General features: G+C 36.0%; 1 pseudogene; it reads left to right on the top strand.

Annotated features, from left to right (window-relative positions):
- Positions 1 to 343: 343 nt before the first annotated feature.
- Positions 344 to 1634, top strand: LOC102140284 (olfactory receptor 10J4-like; annotated as a pseudogene).
- The last annotated feature ends 4731 nt before the right edge of the window (positions 1635 to 6365 follow it).

Raw genomic sequence — 6365 nt, 5'->3', positions numbered from 1 at the left:
GCAACATGTTAAATTGATTTGTCTGCTCTAGTTGTTGACACAAATGTCACCCTCAGAACCACTACTCTGTGGAGATCACTGATGAAGATAGGAGTGCATTGAAAGAAATGTGAATGTTATTTTGGAAATATTCACTGATCTCTCAGAATTTTCTAAGTGTTTTAGTAATTTTAAATGATGGAATTATTTTATTCATTCAATCAACAGTTTATTTTAAGCACCCCTGAGTGCTGGGGTACCACTAAATCACAAAAAGCATTTGACAAATATAACATCTCAAAATCCAGTAAGTGAGATCAGAAAACTTTCATTCATTATTTTGTGTCTTCCTTGCAGATCCAGAATGGAGAAAAGAGAGATAAACAGTGCTTTTGGGGTAAAATCCAGGTATAGGTATTTGGGCCCACTCATCTACACAGATTATCATATTAGAATCATTCTTCTCTTAACTCAGGCTCCTGACCTTGACCTCTTTCCAGGTGCATTTAACTCCCTTTCCTTGGGTTCTCTAAGAGTTGCCTGACACTTGCTCAGGTCCCCTGAATAAAATAAAGGTAAATCAGTGCATAAGGAGCTTTATACAGTGATCTCAGACTTGTGACCAACAGCCCCTCTGCACCATTGATAGACAGTGGTCGTGCCCACCAGGAGGATGGGCAATCACACTGCAGTGAGCATATTCATTCTGTGGGGATTTTCCAGTTTTTCAGACCTGCAGAGTCTACTTTTTGTGGTGATTCTCTTCTCCCATATGACCATCCTAACTGCAAATGTGTCCATAATGGGGGCCATCAAGTTCAGCCACAACCTTCACACTCCCATGTACTTTTTCCTCTGTGGCCTGTCCTTTTCAGAAACCTGTACCACTGTGGTAGTCATGCCTCGCATGTTGGTGGACTTGCTGTCAGAGAGCAAGACCATTTCTCTTCCTGAGTGTGCCACACAGATGTTTTTCTTTCTGGGCTTTGCATCCAACAACTCTTTCATCATGGCCGCTATGTCCTATGTCCACTACACGGCCATCCACAACCCACTGCAGTACCACCCCCTTATGACAAGAAAGATCTGCTTTCAGAAGATGATGGCTTCTTGGATGGTTGGGTTCCTGCTTTCTCTGTGCATCACCATCACTGTATTCAACTTGTCTTTTTGCGACTTGAACACTATCCAGCACTATTTCTCACCAGTGGTCTCCCTTGCTTGTAATTACACTTCCGATTATTAAATGGCTATTTTTGTACTCTCTGCCTGTGTGTTGATGGGCAGCTTTATTTTAATTATGATTTCCTATGTCTTCATTGTGTTCATAGTCACAAAGATGCCCTCTGCAAAGAGGAGGTTTAAGGCCTTCTCAGCTTGCTCCTCCCACCTCACTGTTGTGTCCATACACTATGGATTTGCTTGCTTTGTCTATTTGAGGCCCAAGAACAGCAACTCCTTCCATGAAGACATGCTGACGGCCGTGACATACACAATACTGACGCCTCTGCTTAACCCCATCGTGTATGGTCTGAGAAACAAAGAAATGCAGATAGCCCTAAGAAAAACACTAGGCAATGTAATTGGGGTTTTCCCTCAGAAGACAAAAAATGAGCCCTGACCATTTTAAAAAATTACATAGCCTTGATAAATAAAGGTGGGAAAAGTGGAGTACTTCCAATTAATATCACTTTGTGCACAAACTGGTTAAAGTATTGTCTAACTGCCTAATATGTCTTGGTCTCACCGTTTTCCTACTACAGAGAGGGTACAGTTTTAAAATATTTTTAAATGTTGTGTGTGTTTGTGTGTGTGTGTGTGTGTGTATGTACACATATTCATTCAGGGAACGTATTGCTTTGGAACACTGTATTTTAATGATAGCAGTTGCTTTTTGGGAAGAAAAAAATTATGATACTAAAGAAAGAAGGACAGCAAGGAAGAAAGAAAGAATGTAAGGAAGGGAGGGAGGAAGGGAGGAAGGAAGGGAGGAGGGGAGGAAGGGAGGAAAGGAGGAAGGGAGGAAGAAAAAGAAAAAAATGGAGTTGACTAGTATAATTAACCCAAAAAGAGGGAGAAAGTACAAACACGAAAAGTTGAAATTGAAAATAGGATGTGATTAAAATAGAGAAAATTAAAAGCAATGTAAGAGAATACTTGGTTCAAATTTAATCAAACAAATTTGAAAATTAGAAAAAAAATCATGAATGCATTTATGGAAAAAATAAGCTTATAAAGTGACCCCAAAAGCAATAGACATTTTTTGACATACCAATTTGAATGGAAATTTTTGAGAAATCTGTCAAAGAGATGTTTTCCTATTCTCTCCCACAAAGCATTAGAGCAGATAGTTTAATAATTAATTTGTTTAAATTCTCAAGGAACAAATAATTCAAATGTTATTTAAATTGATTTAGAGCATCAAAATACACAGCTTCTAATTTATGAACCTCAGTGGTGGGAAGTGTTATTACTGCTGACAGATCATGGCCCTGGTAGGGAAGTTCTGAAGTGGAGTGTGGAAGATTAGATGATGTATGCTGGTGAAGGAATTTTGAGGTTACATTGTTCACATGGTTATAGGGAGTGTGAAGTAAAATATTATTCTTGATTTGAATTATATTTTCCTAATGACAAATGACATCAAGGATCTTTTAAATACTTATTAATCACTTATATGTCTAATTCAGAGAAATATTCAAATTCTCTGTCCACTTTTAATTGGGGTATTTGTATTGAATTTAGATTGTTTAAATGATTCTAGATAACATCCTTGATCAGACATACTATGTGCAAATATTTCCTTCCATTCTGTAGGTTGTTTCTTCCCTTTCTTTATAGTTTCCTTTGAAGCAAAACAGTTTTTAACTCTAATGTGGTGGAATTTATCTTTCTTTCTTTTTTTTTTTTTTTTTTTTTGGATCATGCTTTTGATGTCATAGCTAAGAATCTATTGCTTAATCCAAGATCATGAAGACTGTCTCCTCTTTCTTCTAAGAGTTTTGTAGTATTAAATCTTACATTTAGGTCTTCAGTCCGTTTGAATTAACTTTTGTATGTGGGTTAAGATAAGGGTCCAACTTTATTCTTTTACATGTGGATATTCAAATGACCCAGCACCATTTATTGAAAGGATTATTCATTACCCCACTGAATATTCTTGGCACCCTTATAGACAATCTGTTAACCATAGACACATGGGTTTATTTCTGACCTCAATGCTATTCCATTGATCTATATGTCTTTCCTTTTGCCAGTAAACACTGTCTTGATTGGTGTTGTTTGTTGTTGCTGTGTGTTTTTGAAACAGGGTCTCACTCCATTGCCCAGACTGGAGTGCAGTGGCACAATGGGTCACTGCAACATCTGCCTCTCGGGTTCAAACAATTCTCCTGCCACAGCCTCCTGAGTAGCTGGGATTACAGGCACCCGCTACGACGCCCGGCTAATTTTTGTGTTTTTAGTCAAGATGGGGTTTCACTATGTTGGCCAGGCTGGTCTTGAACTCCTGATCTCAAGTGAAACACTCACCTTGGCCTCCCAAAGGGCTGGGATTACAGGCATGAGCCACCATGCCTGGCCCTGATTAGTATTGCTTTATACTAATTGGGAAGTGTGAATTCTCCAAGTTTGTTCTTGTTTTTCAAGATTCTTTTGGCTATTTTCGGTCACTTGCATTTCTATATACATTTTATAATCTTGTCAATTTCTATAAAGAAACCATCTGGGACTTTGATAGGGATTTTGTCTAATCTGCAGATAAATTTGGGGAGTATTTCCATCTTAATAATATTAAGACTTCCAATTAATGAGCATAAGCCTTTTTCACTCATTAGGTTTTGTTTCATTCCTATCAGCATTAAAAAATTGATATTACTGTAAATGGAATTGTGTTCTTAATTTCATTTTTATATTTTGCATTACTAATGCAAGGAAATACCACTGACTTGTTGTATTTATCCTATATCCTACAAGTTGTCTGGACTCATTTATTCATCCCTATAATTTTAATGGGTTTCTATATTTTTATATATGTTTATGTTTTCTATATATTTATGTTTTCTATGAAATCATGTCATCTGCAAATACAGTTTTACTTCCACTTTTTCAATCTGGATGCCTTTTATTTCTTGTTATTGCTAATTGCCTTGCTTCCTCCACTGCAATGTTGACTAGAAGTGGCAAGAACAGACATTCTTGTCTTGTTCCTCATACCTGGGAAAAGCATCTAGTCTTTGGCCATTAAGTATGAAATCAGCTATGGGTCTGTTCAGGATTTTGTCAGGTTTAAACTATCTCTGTTTACTGATTACATGATCTTATACATAGAAAACCCTAAAGATTCCTCCAAAAGACCCTAGACTTGATAAACAACTTCAGTAAAGTTTCAATACAAACTGATGTACAAAAATCAGTTGAATTTCTATATACCAATGACACTCAAGCTTAGAACCAAATCAAGAACTCAATCTCATTTACAACAGCCACAAAAGATTAAAATACCTAACAATACACCTAACCAAGGAGGCAAAAGACCTCTACAAGGAGAACTACAAAACGCCGATGAAGGAAATTGTAGGTGACACAAACAAATAAAAAAAAAAAATCCCATACTCATGGATTGGAAGACCCAACATCATTAAAATGACCATGTTGCCCAAAGCAATCCTCAGGTTCAATGTAATTTTTATGAAATTGTCAGTGTAGTATTTCACAGAATTAGAAAAAAACAATGCTAAAATTCATATGAGACAAAAAAAAAAAAAAAAAAAAAAAAGCCCAAATAGCCAAAGCAATCCTAAGCAAAGTAGTAATATAGCTGGAAGTATCCCATTACCTCACTTCAAAGTATACTACAAGGCTATAATAACCAAATCATCATGGTACAAAAATAGACCCATAGATCAACGAAACAAAATAGAGAATCCAGAAATAAAATCACACACATACAACCACCTGATCTTCGACAAAGTCAACAAAAATTAACAATGGGAAAAGTATACCTTAATTAATAAATGGTGCTGGGAAAAATGGCCAGCCATCTGCAGAAAGATGAAACTAGACCCCTATTTCTCACCATATACAAAAATTAACTCAAGATGGATTAAATACTTAAACGTAAGACATGAAGCTATAAAAACTCTAGAAGAAAACCTAGGAAAAACTCTTCTGGATATTGGCCTCGGCAAATAATTTGTAACTAAGACCACAAAAGCAAATGCAACAAAAACAAAAATAGACAAATGGGACTTAATTAAAGGGCTTCTGTACAGCAAAATAAATAATCAACAGGGTAAACAGACAACCTCGGGATGGGAGAAAATATTTGCGAACTATGCATCTAACAAAGGACAAATATCCAGAATCTGTAAGGAACTCAAATCAACAACAAAAAAAGAGGTAGCCTCATTGAAAAGTGGGTGAAGGACATGAGCAGACATTTCTAAAAAGAAGACACGCACATGGCCAACAAGCATATGAAAAAATGCTCGACATCATTAATCATTAAAGAAATGCAAATCAAAAATACAATGAGATACCATCTCACTCCAGTTAGAATGGCTGTAATTAAAAAGTCAAAACATAACAGATGTTGATGAGGATGCAGAGAAAAAGAGAATGCTTATACACCATTGATGAGAATGTAAATTATACAACTGCTAAGGGAAACAGTAGGGAGATTTCTCAAAGAAATAAAAACAGAATTACCATTTGGCCCAGCAATCCCATGACTGAGCATCTACCTAAAGGAAAAGAAATCATTATAACAAAAGACCACTGAGCTTGTTTGTTTATTGCAGCACTATTCACAATAGCAAAGTCATGGAATTAACCCAAATGTCTATCAACAGTTGATTGGATAAAGAAAATGTGATATATATATATATATATATATATATATATTATATATATAATTTATATATATATACACACACAGCATAGAATACTACCCAGCCATAAAATATATGAAAGCATGTCTTTTGCAGCAACAAGGATGAAGCTGGAGGACATTATTTTAAGTGAAATACCTCAGAAATAGAAAATCAAATAATGCATATCCTTATTTATAAGTAGGAGCTAAACAATGGGTACATATAGGCATAAACATGGAAATAACAGATACTGGGGACTCCAAAAGGTATTAGGTCTAAAAAAATTATCTATTGGATACAGTGTTCACTGTCGAGTGATGGGTTCCCTAGAAGCCCAAACTTCACCATTATGCAATACACCTAGGTAATAAACCTGCACACGTACCCCATGAATCTAAAATAAATTGGAAAATTTTTTAAAAAGAGAGCAGGGTTGACCATACTTATATCGGACTTTGGGTCAGAAACTGTTACAAGAGTCAAAGGAGGTCCTTATATAATAATAAAAGGTCC

This window comes from Macaca fascicularis, chromosome 14 (assembly GCF_037993035.2).
Source record: "Macaca fascicularis isolate 582-1 chromosome 14, T2T-MFA8v1.1".
Taxonomy (NCBI): domain Eukaryota; kingdom Metazoa; phylum Chordata; class Mammalia; order Primates; family Cercopithecidae; genus Macaca; species Macaca fascicularis.
The sequence above is the reverse complement of the archived record's forward strand: the minus strand, read 5'-3'. Positions and strand labels throughout refer to the sequence as shown.